Consider the following 17,106-nt stretch of genomic DNA (forward strand, 5'->3'; position numbering starts at 1 on the left):
GGCCATTCCCAATGCCGCCTGCATCCTCGGGCGGACCTGGGATCTTGGAGGCTATTGTCCAATTCCTCTCAACTTGTGGTATGAGATTGCATCTGTATGCAGGTAGTGGGGTCCTTTCACTTCTAGAGGAGTGCAGCTCCACAAAGAGCAATGGCAGGTCCAGGAAGTCCTATGTACAAGGATTGGGCTAGTAGCCTATGGCAAGAGCCCACGCGATGAGCAGGAGGTCAGCCTCAGGTAGGAGCTTCATTGATGTTGCCCTTGTATTTAGAGTGGAGGTGCCTCTAGAATGCCCCTGCCCACTGTCCTTGAGTAGTCACTTCAAGGCCCATTTCCTGAAGGCCTGTCTTCCATGCTGCTCCAGGTGACCTGCCAAGATCAGGCTCCTGTCGTCATCCGCAGGGCCCTCGAGCTGCACTTGCTTACTCAGGAGAAGCCGGAGGAATATGAGCTGGGCCAAATCATCTCTCACCGTCACAGTAAGTGGGACAATCAGATGGCAGAGAGCAAGGGTCAGTATGTGGACTCAGGTCAACTCTTAGCACCAAAGTGTAGTCTCTGACCCCCAAGAACACTCCAATAGGTGTGTTGGGTTTGTGCACAAAGCCAACTGCACTTCTGCTGGTGGAAGTTCTCGAGGTCCAATGGTATACCCCAGTGGATATTGTGGCTCCCCACCAGGTGCCTCCCCTGTACATGAACAGGCATCCAAAGCTGACATCTTTGAGGAGTGAGGAGGAAAGCCTCTTTCCAGGAGCAGTATGCTTTCATGGTCCAGGATAGGAGTGGTTTCAGAGGAACATAGAATGCATGGGCTAAAGAGGAAACTGGCATTTTGTGGACTGAAGCAGTAGGATTGAAAGCCTTCTGTGTGACCAGAAAACCTCTGCCTTGGCAGAGCATTGCCAGGATTCTAGCAAGTAGTAACAGGATGAAATTGGGAAGAAAACACAGCCTGGGAGACAGCTTGAATCATCTGTTTTGCATAAATTCCATGGTCGTCTTCTGTACCTGAGTTCACTTGCCAAGGAGTGATCACAATAGTCAGGTTATGATGCCTAACTAAAGTCAGATGAGGGCTTCCTGAGCACGTAGCCACAAAGCTCATCTGATAATAATGCCAGCACTTTTTCGTTGGTTGGTTGGTTGGTTTTTGTGAGCCAAACACCACAGCAGCCATTATCCCAGCCTATGTATGCTGAAGACCACCATCTCTACGAGTTCTAGAATCACTTGTCTCCTATCTTAACCTACTGTTAGGTTAGTAGAATCAATGGAAGAGGAAGTCTGTCTGGGGCCTTGGTAGCCTTAGAAATTCATAGCAGAGATCTTCACATCCAACCCAGAAGGGATGGAGAACAGGCTCTAGGTTAGAGGAGGGTGACAGGAAACACGTGTTCAGAGGAAGGAGAAGCGGGCTGTTGTATTCCCCCACTTGAGGTCATGGCACCACTGGACCATACACCATGTTGGAGGGAAGTATTCCCTTTGCTGGCATTTTGTTCTCAATAGGGCAGCATTTGGAATGTGGCCTCAATTCTCAGAAGCCTGGTTCACATGGAGGTGGGCTCCACCAATGCAGAAGCATGGCTCTAATGTGGTATTTGTGCTGGTCAGCCTGTCCTCACTGTCGCCATAGTTGAGGAATCCTAGGCGTTTTCCCTGGCTTTCACAACTTTCTCTTTGGTTGTGTACTGAGGCTGTCCATAAAGCTCTAGTGTGTGGCAATGGAGAGCTTCTCAGCCCTTGCCAAACAGGCATAGACTGGGAGAGAGAGAACAAGGCTGTGAGAGAGGGAGAGAGAGAAAGATGGAGAAGGAGGACCTCTACTTGGAGAATGAGGATTCAGTGGAGCCTACAGGAACAAGGTATTATTGCCCAGGGCGCACCCCTGTTTAGGTCTTCCTCCAACCATGCTCAACCTTTCTTCCAGTCCCTCCCACCTCCCAGTACTGTATTCATCTTGAATGAGAATTTTATGTTGACACCAGAGCACTCACCATCCAATGCTTCCCTCCAAACCCACTCATGAAGATGGCTCATGTGTGGACTGAATCTTCGGCACAGGAGCCTTTTGTGGGAGATTTCAGATGCAAACCCTAGTGGTGTACTTTGGCAGATGTAAGAGGACCTGGGATGTTCTGGAGTCCAAAGCCTTTGGTAGGAACCGACATTAGGTCTGTGGAAGTGCTCTGCCTAGTTTTTCCTCAGGGAGGACTGTGGAGGCTGTCTTGTTGGTATTGGTGCTGTATTGGAGAGCTCTCAGGTGTGTGGCTCTGGCCTTTTCTGGCACAGGCTCTCAGATGTTGGGGTGTCCCAGAGAGCACCTCCTGAGCCACCTTATTTTGTATACCCCTCTCTTTCCAGAGCTGAGGATTCCAGCGCAGGCCAACGTATTTTACACAAAGAACCCTCACATAAAACCCAACTTCGTGCTGAGTAAAAGGAGCCTCTCCCAAAAGAATGATGAGTGGATCCAGCCTCAACCTCCCTCTTGTCCTACAAAGAAGGCTGCAGCCCTCCTGAGGATGCTTGCAAAACCATACTGCTGCTGTGTGCCTGGGCAGGGCTGAGGCAGCCCAGGAATATTTACATTGATAATTATTTTCTTCAAAGTTTGTATCTATAGTTTGCCATTGTCCTTGACCTTGTTTAGTAACATAGTTGTTACTCTATCCTGTATTTGTTGTTTCCATTAATATATTATTATTTTAAAATATATATGTTTTTGTTTCCTGATCTACTGTGATGATTTGAGTATACTAAATGTAGCAGTGATTCCTAAAGGACACATCCAAACCAACAGGAAGGAATGTTTCCTTGTATTAGCAAGAAGTTTGGTTTTTAGGAGTTTGGCAGATGGCATTATCTGAGTCAGTTTTCCAATGGGGGCAATGAAGTATCGGCTATCTTGGTACAAATACAAACAAAGACACACTAGAGCGCGCACACACACACACACACACACACACTAGAGCACACACACTGACTGAGTGATAGATACACAGATGGAGTTGGTCTCTTCTGAAATACTTTAGAGATGTGGTTCTGATTTATCCCATTTTGGAGTATTTTCCATTGATAAGGTGTCTTGCAAATGAATCCCATGTCTGAAGAAGACATGCATGTGTACTTCACATGCCACTTTCTACATAACCAGAAGGTCATGTCATGTAATATTTTTCATGCAGCTGTGTTTTCACTGTGAACCATCCCATGAGGTCAGCTGTGGAATTTTCCACTGGTAGCATCACAAAGGAGATCCACTCTTTGGATTTGGGGATATTTCTGATTTTCTTGATTCAGATTGGAAATATATATATATGGTTTTTGATGAAAATTCTGCATTTGATGATAATGAATGCCATGCATCTAGGAATCTGTAGACTGCAGACAATGAATGGATGCCTACTGTTGTCTGGACTGATCTGCAAAGTCCTGTAGCATCTGAGCATGTGTGAGGGCTGTACAGGTCTTGCCAAAAGTCCAGGTCTGATGATCCTGCACAAAGCTGAGCTAGTGGTCTCCAAAACAGCATAAGGGCCAAGGAGAAACACAGTTCCACACAGAAGTTGGGAAGCTACCTTATGAAGGTAATCATATGTATGGGATCCTCTTGCTAGGTCCCTTCTTCCATTGGGCCAGAACTGTTTTCTGCATGTGCTTGCTGAGAAGAGCTTGGAATTTTCTATCTGAAGCAGTTTATGCAAGCTGCTTCCACTTGCAGGAACAAAGTGTATTCTCATTGACCACTTTGGGCTTTCCCTGGTTCAACTAGAGTGTGTCAGAAGCACTTGTAATGATTGGCATTCACGGTTTCACATTGAAGCCTCTGTGCCATCTGTCAACCACTGATGGCTGCAAGTGGGGAATGGAAGCCATTTGCTGCAAGCAGTTTCAACTTGCAAGACTAACTTTGTTGTAAGTAGGCACATGGTGTTTTTTTCTGTGTGAGCTAGAAGAAAAAAAAATTGCTCCTTACAGGTGACAGGCATGCTTTCACATTGAAGCCTCTGTGCCATTGATCAAAAACAGTTCACTCATTTGGGTACCTGCACTTCAAGTGTATATTGTAAACAAATGTGACAAGTGGATGTCAGTGAGACTTTGGAGAACTGATCTTCTCAGCTGGTCCTCTTTCCTCCTGCAAGTTGGTGATCTCTTTCTGGTGCACTTTGTGTTTCATGCCTGAACTGTGCTCTGAATGTGCTTGATGAGAACAGCTTAGAAGTGCAGAAGTAAAACTGTTTGTGGAAGCAGCTTCAAGTAGCACAAGCTAACTTGTTCTCAGTGAGCACATGGGGATTTTTCCCAGGTTGAAGAAGTGTGAATGAGAATGGCTTCTCAGAGCTGGTAGGCATGTTTGCATTTGGCAAACTTTGCCATCTGTCACACACAGTTCCTTGCATGCAGAAACCTGCATTTCAAGTGTTCTCAGAAAGGTCCGATGAGTGGGTTTCCATGGAATTTTGTGGAGTACATCTTTTCAGCAGTCCTCATTGCCTTCTCAAAATTGGTGATCCTGGGTGCAAGGCCTCTCTTGTCAGCCAACATTGTATTTTGGGCCTGACCTCGGTTCTGAATGTGCTTGCTGAGAGTAGTTTGGGAGTGCAAAAGTAAAGCAGTCTCTCAGCAGCTTCAACATTCAGGAGCTCATTTTATTCTCAGTGAGCACATTGGGGTTTGTCACTACTTAAACTAGCATGAAGAACCACCGCTTCTCAGAGGTGGCAGTTTCCCTTTGAAGTATTTGTACAATTGGTCAATGCGAGTTCAATGCAGGCAGGCACTTGGATTTCAAGTGAATTCTGTGACAAACAATTGAGCAATGGATTTCAATCCACCTTGGGGAATTGCTCTTCCCAGTGGGCCCACAGTTCTCCAAGTTGCTGACCTAGGTCCAAGGGCACTCTTGCTAGCACTCTTTGCATATGGGCTGAAACTGTGCTCTGAGTGTGCTTCCTGAAAATATTTTGGAAGTGCAGCACAGAAGAATTTTGGCAAGCAGCTTCCACATTAGGAAATGACATTTTTCTCATCGTGCCCTTGAGCTTTGATCCTGGCTGAAGTAGCCTTAAATCCAATGGCTTCTGAGAGCTAACAGGCACAGTTTTCATTGGAAACAACTGTGCTCTTGGTTAATGGTAAGTTGGTTGCTGTCAGGCACCTGCAGTTTCAATGAGTTTTAAGAAAAAGGAGACCAAGGGAATACAATGAAACCTGTGCAATTCATTTCCTAATCAATGTTGGTGATGCTAGACCAGAGTGGACTTTTGCATGGATACTTTCTCATGTTTTTTGCAGGAAATGTGTTCTGAATGTGCATCCTGAGATGCATATGTAGGGGGCAAACAGAAAAATTTTGTGCACAAGTAGCTTTGTTCTCAGTGAACACATGGCGATTTTTCCCTGGTTGAACATGCAGGAAGCAGAACCTCTTGTCAGAGATGATGGTACCATTTCACTTGGAACCATCTATGCACTCAATAAAGCAGAGGTCATTGTAGTCAGGCTCATGCAATTTCAAGATAGTTTTTAGAATCCGTTTGAGGAATGGATTCCAAAGAATCATGGAGGAATTGAACCACCCATCAGACCTATCTGAGCAACTGCTCCAAGGTACAAGGGCTCTCCAGCTAGTGCACTTTGGATATTGAGCCTGCACTGCTCTCTGAATGTGCTCAGTTAGAAGAGTGTGAAGTGCAGAAGAGAACCAGGGTGTGCAAACAGCTCTAGAGTGTGAAGTGCAGAAGAGAAGCACGGTATGCAAACAGCTTCAATTGCAAGATGTAAAAGTGTTCCTAGAGAGCACATTGGGATTTGGGCTTGGTTGAACTAGTAGGATTTGGAATCCCTTCTTAGAGCCAGCAGTCCCGGGCTTTACTTAGAAGTTTCTGTGTCTTGTATAAAGCAGAGTTTGTTGCTTGTGGGCCTTTCATTTCCAGTGAGTTTTCAAAAAAAATTGAGAAAAAGATTTCAATGAAACTCTGGGCCATTGATCTTGTCAACCGTCCAACTTTCCATGTGAATACTGGTGATGATGTTAGGTCCAAGGGCTCTCTGGGTAGCACAATTTGCACTTTGGGTGTAAAGTTTTGACTGAACGTGCTGGCTGAGAAAAGCTTGGAAGTGCAGAATGGAAGCATTTTGTGCAGGCAGCTTCCAATTGAAGGAACGGTCTTGTTCTCTGTAAGCACATTGGGTTTTGTTTCTGGTTGAAGCTGCATGAAGCAGAACTGCTTCTCAGAGCCGGCACTCTCACTTTCTCTCTGAAGTATCTGTTCCATTAGAAATGCAGGTTCCCCTCATGAAGGCTCCTGCATTTCTATTTTGTTTTCTGAGTAAGGGGAAACCATTGATTTCAGTGAAACATTGGCAAATGGATTTTCTTCAGAGGGCAGCTTTCCTCTTTAAAGTTGGTGATCAGAGCTACAAGGGCTCTCTTCTAGGTACACTTTTCCTATTGGGCCTGAAGTGGGTTCTGAATATGCTTGCTCAGGAGAACTTTAGAAGTTCAGAAGTGAAGCGATTCATGCAAGCAGCGTCCACTTGCAGCAGCAAAGAGGGTTCCCAGTGAGCAATTTGTGGCTGTCCCTGTTGGAACTAGAGTGCCACAGAATGATGTGTAATAACTGGCAGACACAGTTTCACTTTGAAGCCCTTGTGCCATCAGTAAATGTGTTTGTTGCATGTGGGTCCCTGCATGTCATTTATCACTAAACTCATCCAAGTCCAGCAGAACACGAAGCTCACATATTGGCAAGGAAGGCTGTGCTTGAAAACATCTCAAGCCCTCACGGGTGTCTTCAGCTGAGAGTCTGTAGCATTTCCTCCTGGGGCCTCTTTTCCAGTGATGCTGCCACCTTGCCCTCACCAGCTTCCCTCCCTTTCCCATCTTTCCTCTCTCTGGTCCACTCCTCAGATCCCATCCTCCCTTCAATAGGGCCTCATCCAGGAAGCCTGCCCATGTGCCTCCAACTTGATTCAAACTTCTCCAGTGCACTTGTTGTCAAAGCAGGGAGTCTGAGGAGAGAGGGGCTCTTTTTTCTCCACATTGAAGTCTCTCAACAGGGAGGACTCTGCTTTGGAGAATGAATCTTCTAAATGTTACTGGGCTGGTTTTTGAAATCTCGTGTGGTTTGGCTAGATGTAGAATTCTTCCATAAAATAAAGCATGATGTACACTTAGAGAGCATTTTCGCTTCCTTCAAGGTGAAGCAGAAGCCTGCATTCCCAGCTGCACAGAAGTGTCTGAGGGCCTTGTCTCCCTTAAAACCAAAGAATAAAAACAGGTCATTAAACAGGCACATGGATTAGAGTACATGATCATTGATCCCTCCTCCCTGGAGCCTTCCACATGCCCATCTTCCCCATTCACAGAGCAATGCTTGGCTATTCTCAAGACCAGGAGACCATGATGCTCACCACCAGGAAGTCAATAGGAACATGAACAGAGCAGCATGGATTGCAGAAGGTGGCACACCAAGGATCTGCAGCACAGCTGGTAGAACACAAGAGCTTAACTTCAGTATTGACTTTCTGCCACCTGCCAAGTATGATATTAGTGCCAAGCACAACATGCAGACATGCAAGTAGCAGGTGACACCCCACATCCATTCACAGAAGTGGGCAACATCTTCATTGGAACAATGAAGTATCTTATCCTTACTCATAAAATTCATCAGGCACAAAGAATAAAATGGATGCATTTTATTCTTTGTGTCTCATTTCACTATTATGTAACTGTTGGAATTCCCTATTAAATAATACTTCCTCCAAAATAAAAAATATCTCAGACATGTATCAACTATTCAATGGATGACATTTTAAAAACTACAGCCTTTTAATATTTATGTATGCTATATCCTTGCCTAATGCTCCTTGAGAAAGGAGCACACAGAATTGGATCTTTGAAAATCTCACATTTGCTGATAAATATTACTGCCTATGTCAGGCATGGTGAAGTGAAAAGTGGGACTTTTGATACTCAAAGAACACAATGATGTGGGATTGGTGTCCCTGATTCATAGACAGTATGTGGTTTCTATGAAAGCAGGAGTAACGAAGCTCATTGAACAGATGACCTCAGGGGATACTGACGGATAGGCCAAATAAAGAACATGTTCCAGCTAACCATTGGTATTTGGGCTCCTGAGCCCAGACTGGCTGTTCAAAAAGGTGCAGACAGTCAGTGCTCATGTACAAAATGTCTACCATTTAAGAGTGGGTAATTTAAATGGCATCTAGTTACACATCTGAAAAAAATGGAATGCCAACTTATGAATTTCATTCTAACAACAACAACAAAAAAAAGAAAAAACACTGACAATTGTGAGAGGCCATCCTCCTACGTGATTTGACTTACCTCCCTGGCAGGGTGAGAGACGCTCAAACACAGATGTGTCAGAGCCATTCCCCACCCTTTCCAAGGTCCCAGGGCTTGTCCCTGCAGATGCCTCCTGGCCACTGACCTGAAGACCCAATCATTGTCCTTGACCTTGGGATTCTGCTCCCCCTTAACCTTCACTGGATGGGATTTTCCCTTGAATTGTTTATTCACCAATAAAAGCTCACTCCCTGGCGTGCTCTCCCTCTCTCCCTAGTTTTTTTTTTTTATTGGTTGTTCAAAACCTTACAAAGCTTTTGACATATCATATTTCATACATTAGATTCAAGTGGGTTATGAACTCCCATTTTTACCCCATATACAGATTGCAGAATCACATCAGTTACACATCCACATTTTTACATAATGCCCTATTAGGAACTGTTGTATTCTGCTACCTTTCCTATTCTCCACTATCTCCCCTCCCCTCCCCTCCCATCTTCTCTCTCTACCCCATTTACTGTAATTCATTTCTCTCCTTGTTTATTTTCCCATTCCCCTCACAACCTCTTATATGTAATTTTGTATAACAATGAGGGTCTCCCTCCATTTCCATGCAATTTACCTTTTCTCTCCCTTTCCCTCCCACCTCATGTCTCCGTTTAATGTTAATCTTTTCTTCCTGCTCTTCCTCCCTGCTCTGTTCTTAGTTGCTCTCATTATATCAAAGAAGACATTTGGTATTTGTTTCTTAGGGATTGGCTAGCTTCACTAAGCATAATCTGCTCTAGTGCCATCCGTTTCCCTGCAAATTCCATGATTTTGTCATTTTTTAGTGCTGAGTAATACTCCATGGTGTATAAATGCCACATTTTTTAAATCCATTCATCTATTGAAGGGCATCTAAGTTGGTTCCACAGTCTAGCTATTGTAAATTGTGCTGCTATGAACATATATGTGGCAGTATCCCTGTAGTACACTCTTTTAAGGTCTTCAGGGCATAGTCTGAGAAGGGCATTAGCTGGGTCAAATGGTGGTTTTATTCCTAGCTTTACCAGGAATCTCTGTACTGCTTTCCAAATTGGCTGCACCAATTTGCAGTCCCACCAGCAATGTACAAGAGTAAATTTTTCCCCACATCCTCGCCAGCACTTGTTGTTGTTTGACTTCATAATGGCTGCCAATCTTACTGGAGTGAGATGGTATCTTAGGGTAGTTTTGATTTGCATTTCTCTGACTGGTAGCGATGGTGAGCATTTTTTCATGTACTTGCTGATTGATTGTATGTCCTCCTCTGAGAAGTGTCTATTCAGGTCCTTGGCCCATTTGTTGATTGGGTTATTTGTTTTCTTATTGCTTAACTTTTTGAGTTCTTTGTATACTCTGGATATTAGGGCTCTATCTGAAGTGTGAGGAAGAAAGATTTGTTCCCAGGATGTAGGCTCCCTATTTACCTCTCTTATTGTTTCTCTTGCTGAGAAAAAACTTTTTAGTTTGAGTAAGTCCCATTTGTTGATTCTTGTTATTAACTCTTGTGCTATGGGGGTCCTATTAAGGAATTTGGAGCCCGACCCCACAATATGTAGATTGGAGCCAACTTTTTCTTCTATCAGACGCAGAGTCTCTGATTTGATATCAAGCTCCTTGATCCATTTTGAGTTAACTTTTGTGCATGGCGAGAGGAGGGGATTCAGTTTCATTTTGTTGCATATGGATTTCCAGTTCTCCCAATACCAGTTATTGAAGATGCTATCCTTCCTCCATTGCATGCTTTTAGCCCTTTTATCAAATATAAGATAGCTGTAACTTTGTGGATTAGTCTCTGTGTCCTCTATTCTGTACCATTGGTTCACCTGCCTGTTTTGGTACCAGTACCATGCTGTTTTTGTTACTATTGCTCTGTAGTACAGTTTGAAATCTGGTATCGCTATACCACCTGATTCACACTTCCTGCTTAAAATTGCTTTTGCTATTCTGGGTCTTTTATTTTTCTATATAAATTTCTTGATTGCTTTATCTATTTCTACAAGAAATGCCATTGGGATTTTGATTGGCATTGCATTAAACCTATAGAGAACTTTTGGTAATATCGCCATTTTGATGATGTTAGTTCTCCTATCCATGAACAGAGTATATTTTTCCATCTTCTAAGATCTTCTTCTACTTCTCTCTTTAGGGTTCTGTAGTTTTCATTGTATAAATCTTTCACCTCTTTTGTTAGGTTGATTCCCAAGTATTTTATTTTCTTTGAGGATATTGTGAATGGAGTGTTTTTCCTCATTTCTGTTTCAGAAGTTTTTTCGCTGATATACAGAAATGCCTTTGATTTATGCGTGTTGATTTTATATCCTGCCACTTTGCTGAATTCATTTATTAGTTCTAGTAGTTTTTTTGTAGACCATTTTGGGTCTTCTAGGTATAGAATCATGTCACCTGCAAATAGTGATAATTTAAGTTCTTCTTTTTCTATTTTTATGCCTTTAATTTCTTCCGTCTGTCTAATTGCTCTGGCCAGTGTTTCGAGAACTATATTGAATAGAAGTGGTGATAGAGGGCATCTCTGCCTTGTTCCAGATTTTAGAGGGAATGCCTTCAATTTTTCTTCATTCAGAATGATGCTAGCCTGAGGTTTAGCATAGATAGCTTTTACAATATCGAGGTAAGTTTCTGTTATCCCTAGTTTTTGTAATGTTTTGAACAAAAATGGATGCTGTACTTTGTTGAATGCTTTTTCTGTGTCTATCAAGATAACCATATGGTTCTTATCTTTAAGTCTATTGATGTGGTGAATAACATTTATTGATTTCTGTATATTGAACCATCCTTGCATCCCAGGGATGAATCCTACTTGATCATGGTGCACAATTTTTTTGATGTGTCTTTGTATCTGATTCGCCAGAATTTTATTGATGATTTTTGTATCTAGGTTCATCAGAGATATTGGTCTGTAGTTTTCTTTCTTTGAGGTGTCTTTGTCTGGTTTCGGAATCAGGGTGATGTTGGCCTCATAGAATGAATTTGGAAGAGCTCCCTCTTTTTCTATTTCCTGAAATAACTTGAAAAGTTTTGGTATTAATTCTTCTTTAAAGGTTTTGTAAAACTCCACTGTATACCCATCCGGTCCTGAGATTTTCTTGGTTGGTAGTCTTTTGATTGCTTCTTCTATTTCATCGATTGATATTGGTCTGTTCAAATTGTGTGTATCCTCCTGACTCAGTCTGGGCAAATCATATGACTTAAGAAATTTATCGACGTCTTCACTATCTTCTATTTTATTGGAATATAGGTTTTCAAAATAATTTCTAATTGTCTTCTGTATTTCTGAAGCATCTGTTGTGATATTGCCTTTTTCATCCTGTATGTTAGTAATTTGAGTTCTCTCTCTTCTTGTCTTTGTTAGCATGGCTAAGGGTCTGTTGATCTTATTCATTTTTTCGAAGAACCAACTTTTAGTTTTGTTAACTTTTTCAATAGTTTCATTGTTTCAATTTCGTTGATTTCCACTCTGATTTTAATTATTTCTTGCCTTCTGCTACATTTGCTGTTGTTTTGCTCTTCCATTTCTAGGGCTTTGAGATGAAGTGTGAGCTCATTTATTTGTTGTTTTTTCCTTTTTTTGAGGAATGACCTCCAGGCAATGAATTTTCCTTTTAAAACTGCTTTCATTGTGTCCCATAGATTCCGATATGTTGTGTCTGTATTTTCATTTATCTCTAAGAATTTTTTGATTTCCTCCTTTATGTCTTCTGTAACCCATTGATTATTCAGTAACATATTGTTCATTTTCCATGTAATGTAGGGTTTTTCCTTCCTTCTTTTATCATTGATTTCCAGTTTCATTCCATTATGATCAGATAAAATGTATGATATTATCTCCACCCCTTTATATTTACTGAGGGTTGCCTTATGACATAATATATGGTCTATTTTTGAGAAGGATCCATGTGCTGCTGAGAAAAAAGTATATCCACTTGATGATGGTTGATATATTCTATATATGTCAATTAAGTCTAGGTTAATGATTGTGATATTGAGTTTTTTTTTTTTTTAGAGAGAGAATTTTTTTTTAATATTTATTTTTTTAGTTCTCGGCAGACACAACATCTTTGTTGGTATGTGGTGCTGAGGATCAAACCCGGGCCGCACGCATGCCAGGCGAGCGCGCTACCACTTGAGCCACATCCCCAGCCCCTGATATTGAGTTCTAGACTTTCTTTATTCAACTTTTGTTTGGAGGATCTGTCCAATGGTGAGAGAGGTGTGTGAAGTCACCCATAATTATTGTGTTGTGGTCTATTTAATTCTTGAACTTGAGAATTTGTTTTATCACCGTCGAAGAACCATTATTTGTTGCATAAATATTGATAATTGTTATGTCTTGTTGGTGAATGGTTCCTTTTAACAGTATATAATGTCCTTCCTTATCCGTTTTGATTAACTTAGTCTTGAAGTCGATTTTATTCGATATGAGGATGGCCACCCCTCCTTGCTTACAAGGACCGTGTGCTTTGTATATTTTTTTCCCAACCTTTCACCTTCACCCTGTGTGTGTCTTCCAATCAGATGTCTCTCCTGGAGGCAGTATATTGTTGAATTTCTTTTTTTAATCCATGTTACCAGCCTATGTCACTTTATTGGAGAGTTTAAGCCATTAACGTTTATAGTTGCTATTGATATATGGTTTGTACTTGCAGCCATGTTTGATTATTTATCTTTTGTTTAAATTTTAGTTTGTTTCTCCATGATTAGCTTTCCCCCCGCCCTCTGTCTTTACAGAGGGACTTCCCACTGATGGTTTTGGTTATTGTTTTTCATTTCTTCCTCGTGTAGTGTTTTGCTCAAGACGCTTTGCAATGCTGGTTTTCTGGCTTCAAATTCTTTTAGCTTTTGTTTATCATGAAAGATTTTTATTTCGTTGTCATACCTGAAGCTTAATTTTGCTGGATATAGAATTCTTCATTGGCATCCATTGTCTTTCCGTGTTTGAAATACGTTGTTCCAGGATCTTCTCGCTTTCAGCATCTATGATGAAAAATCCACTGTTAACCCTATTGGTTTACCCCTGAATGTAATCTGCCTCCTTTCTCTTGTAGCTTTTAATATTTTCTCTTTGTTCTGTATATTGGATATCTTCATAACAATGTGTCTTGGCGTTGGTCTACTGTGATTTTGTATGCTCGGTGTCCTGTATGCATCTACAATTTGTATATCCATTTTCTTTTTTATTTCTGGAAAGTTTTCTGTAATTATTTCATTCAGCAGGTTACTCATTCCCTTGGTTTGAATCTCTATACCTTCCTCTATCCTGATGACTCTTAAATTTGTTTTTTTTTTATGTTATCCCATATCTCTTGGATGTTTTACTCGTGATTTTTTTACCAGCCTTTCTGAGTTGGCTAGACTCTTTTCAAGATGATATATTTTGTCTTCATTATCTGACGTTCTGGCTTCTACTTGCTCCAATCTGATGTTGATACTCTCATTTGAGTTTTTAATTTGGTTTATAATTTCCTTCATTTCTAGAATTAATGTTTGATTTTTTTATAATCTCTATCGCCTGATAAAGATGCTTAACTTCTTCTTTTATCTGTTTATGTAATTCATTTTCAATGTGTTCTTTCACTGTTTGAATTTGCTGTCTCGTATCCTCTTTAAGGTTCCATTCCATCTGTCTAAGGTATTCCTTGAGTTCTTTATATGACCATTTTTCAGATGACTCTAGGTCCTCCTGAATATTTAGGCTGTCCTGCATTGTTTGTACTCCTTTTCTTCCTTGCTTTTTCATGCTGCACATGTTACTTCTTGTTCTGTTTGATTGCTGAGTTACTGTTTACTCCTATAAATTTATTTGATGCTTGGGAGGAAAGGTATTAGAAGGGAAGGGAAGAAGTCACTAAAGAGAATGAGTGTAAGCAGGTAGAATTCAAGGAAGGGGGAATAAGAAAATTGAAAAGAAATGAAAAGACAAAAGAAAAAAATAGAAAATAAAAAGAAAAAAATTTTAAATAATAATAGTAATAAAAAATGAAAATTAAAATTTAAAAAATTAAATTATATTAAATTAAAAATTTTTTTAAAAAATTTAAAAAAAATTAATAAATGCAGTCTTAGAATTTGATTAACTTCTCTTCCAGTATGTGGAGCTGTGCCCACTGGGTCAAGCTTCTCCTCTCAATAGGTGGGAACCAATCACTGTGCAGCAGCTCTTCCTCCTAGACTGGGCGGGTCTCCAATCCTGAGTGTCTAGGGCCTTCTCTTGTGTGTAGTCACTTCCCCACTTTTTCTCAAGCCAGGACCCACTCACAGGTGACGCTCACCACAATACTGGCTACATGCCAGGTCTGCTGCTCCTTGGAGCCCTGTTTTCATGAACGCCTGGGCACACTCTCCCTGTTTGCCATTCCCTCAGACCCTAAGTTTGTGGAGTTTGGGGTGGAGAATCCCCAGCGTATTTGCTTGCCCTCTGGTAGCCACACCCCCGGTAGCTGGTGCAGGAGACCTCAGTTGTCAGCACTGGTGGGAGCAGTAGCCGGGAGTTCCACGCCTCGAGTCTGGCTATTGCGTTCATGGGAGAGTTGGGAGGGGCCCTTAAGGTTTCCCTGCTGCGTGGAGATGGCTAGGGGATTACACACCTGTAGCCACAGGTTTCAATGAAGTTATCTCCTCCACCACGTTCTGGTGAAATCAGTTCTCTGCCATGGTGGTATCCCATGCAAATGGTGACATTTCGTTTTCTCTGCCTGGTGACCACTACCACGGGTGGGTCCTGACTGTCTCTCCCAAGCCCCAATTCAATCCTGTGGCCACTGCCTATGAAGGCTCAGTTGGCATTTACCACCTTAAGTTCATGAGGGCCCACCAGTTGTTTCCGTGGGATTGTTAGTGCTGAGTCACAGCAGTTTGTCTGAGAGAAGCAGGCGAATGGGAGGGAGCTTGAATTCAGCCGTTCCGGGCTCAATGTGTGTTCTGAGAGGCCCAGACTGCTCGTCCCAGTTCCACGTCAGCTCAGCATTGCCTAGTGATCCTGAGCAAACACCATTTAGACAGATTATGACTCCCTATGCCCACACAGCTGAAGAGGTCAGAGACTTGATCTCTCCGCGCCCGCCGCCATGTTGCCGTTTCTTCTCTCCCTAGTTTCTTGTGTAAACCTCATCACCACATTAGGTGGCCAGAAGCGGGAGCTAGGAGAAGCCATTTCAGAGCTGTGTGAAAGGTAATTAGAGTCTTTTCTCTTTAATTTAAAACTCACTAGCAATTTCTTATGAACCTAACCTTCTTTCATGAAGTTCGCACTGGTCGTGAGGCAGAGACAATGAGACATATAAAGATAACATCTTGTCTTCACCAGGATGCCCAGAAATTGGTTTTATTTGGCTAATGCAAATATCTTTCAATAGAACTTTTGATTTCTGAATGAACCCATTCAATTTTATAATGTACAGATCATAAGGTTTTCTTTACAGAATATTCTCTTCTTAAAGCCTCCCATAGAAAATGTCTCACAGGACATAGGAGGGGAATGACACAAAGGATGAGAGAATGGCTGGAACCGATCTCAAATGTGCCCATGTAGCCTAAAGTTTGAAGGCGTCTAATTGTAGTCTAAAAGAATTATGAATCTATTTGATCCATTATTAATAAATATCACCACTTTACCACTTGAACCAAATCACAGAAAACTGGAAACAGATGATCATTTGCTTTGATACCTTTACTTTCATTTCATTACCCAGAGATGATCAACTCTATACTTCAAGTGATGCAGATTTATTATAGAATGCCTAAGATCCTGAGGATTTATTTTGCCTCAGCCCATGGTATTGCTTCATTATTTTATTATTTTGTAAGTAATAAAATGTAACTTCATGTTGGATGATATATTTAAGCCATGAAAATATCATCCAACATTTTTCTTCCCAAAACATTAGCCCAAATTCTGCACATGCTCACTTACTGTTTAGGAATTTTACTAATTGTTTGAAGGTTCTAGAGGACCTGTTAGACTCCTAATGGACAAACAATCCAACATACTCCAGAGAACGTATGAGTGCCATAAGAAGAAAATAAGGTCAGCCTACAGCAATGGGCAGCTGCCTGCCCTCGGCTGGGAGGAGCCCTGGCCATGGCACCAGGGCTGCTGGGCAGCAGAAGCCTCCGCAGCCCTGCAGGGAGCCTGGAGCACAGCTCTGCAGAACCATGCTCAGCCCTGGACAGAGGCACATGAGTTCCCATCACAGGCTCGTGACAGTCCCAGGTGCACGCCTGTCATGCCAGCCACCAGGGAGGCTGAGGCAAGAGGAACCTTCGAGGTCAGCCTTGGCAACTTGACCCCATGGCAGAGGGGAAGAAGTTTACAGGGGTCTCTAAGGGTGGAGCTCAGGTAGGTCGCTTGCCTCACAGGCTCAGGGCCCTGGGTTCAATCCCCAGAACCCACATACACTAAAAAGTGACCTTGGAACATGGTTTAAAATGATGGGTTAGGTACACAGAAGGAAACAGGAGAGGGTTTTTAAAGCAAGGACTTAAACCCCAGAATCCACAGGTGCCACAGGAAAACAAAAGGACACAGAGTCAGTGACACCTGACACTTGGGCGGGTCTCCCTTCTAAATCACCTCCTGCCCCCAGGTCACCTGGGCTCCCCTCCCCTCTCCAGGGGCCTGCGGGTCAGGCTACCTCTTCTCCTCTGAGGTCCGCGGCGCAGGCCACACGGCTGAGGCCACCGCGTCCTGAACAGGACCCTGCAGATCAAACTCCACCCGCTGTGACCAGCAGCTC

The sequence above is a fragment of the Ictidomys tridecemlineatus genome, chromosome 9 (assembly GCF_052094955.1).
Source record: "Ictidomys tridecemlineatus isolate mIctTri1 chromosome 9, mIctTri1.hap1, whole genome shotgun sequence".
Classification (NCBI taxonomy): Eukaryota; Metazoa; Chordata; class Mammalia; order Rodentia; family Sciuridae; genus Ictidomys; species Ictidomys tridecemlineatus.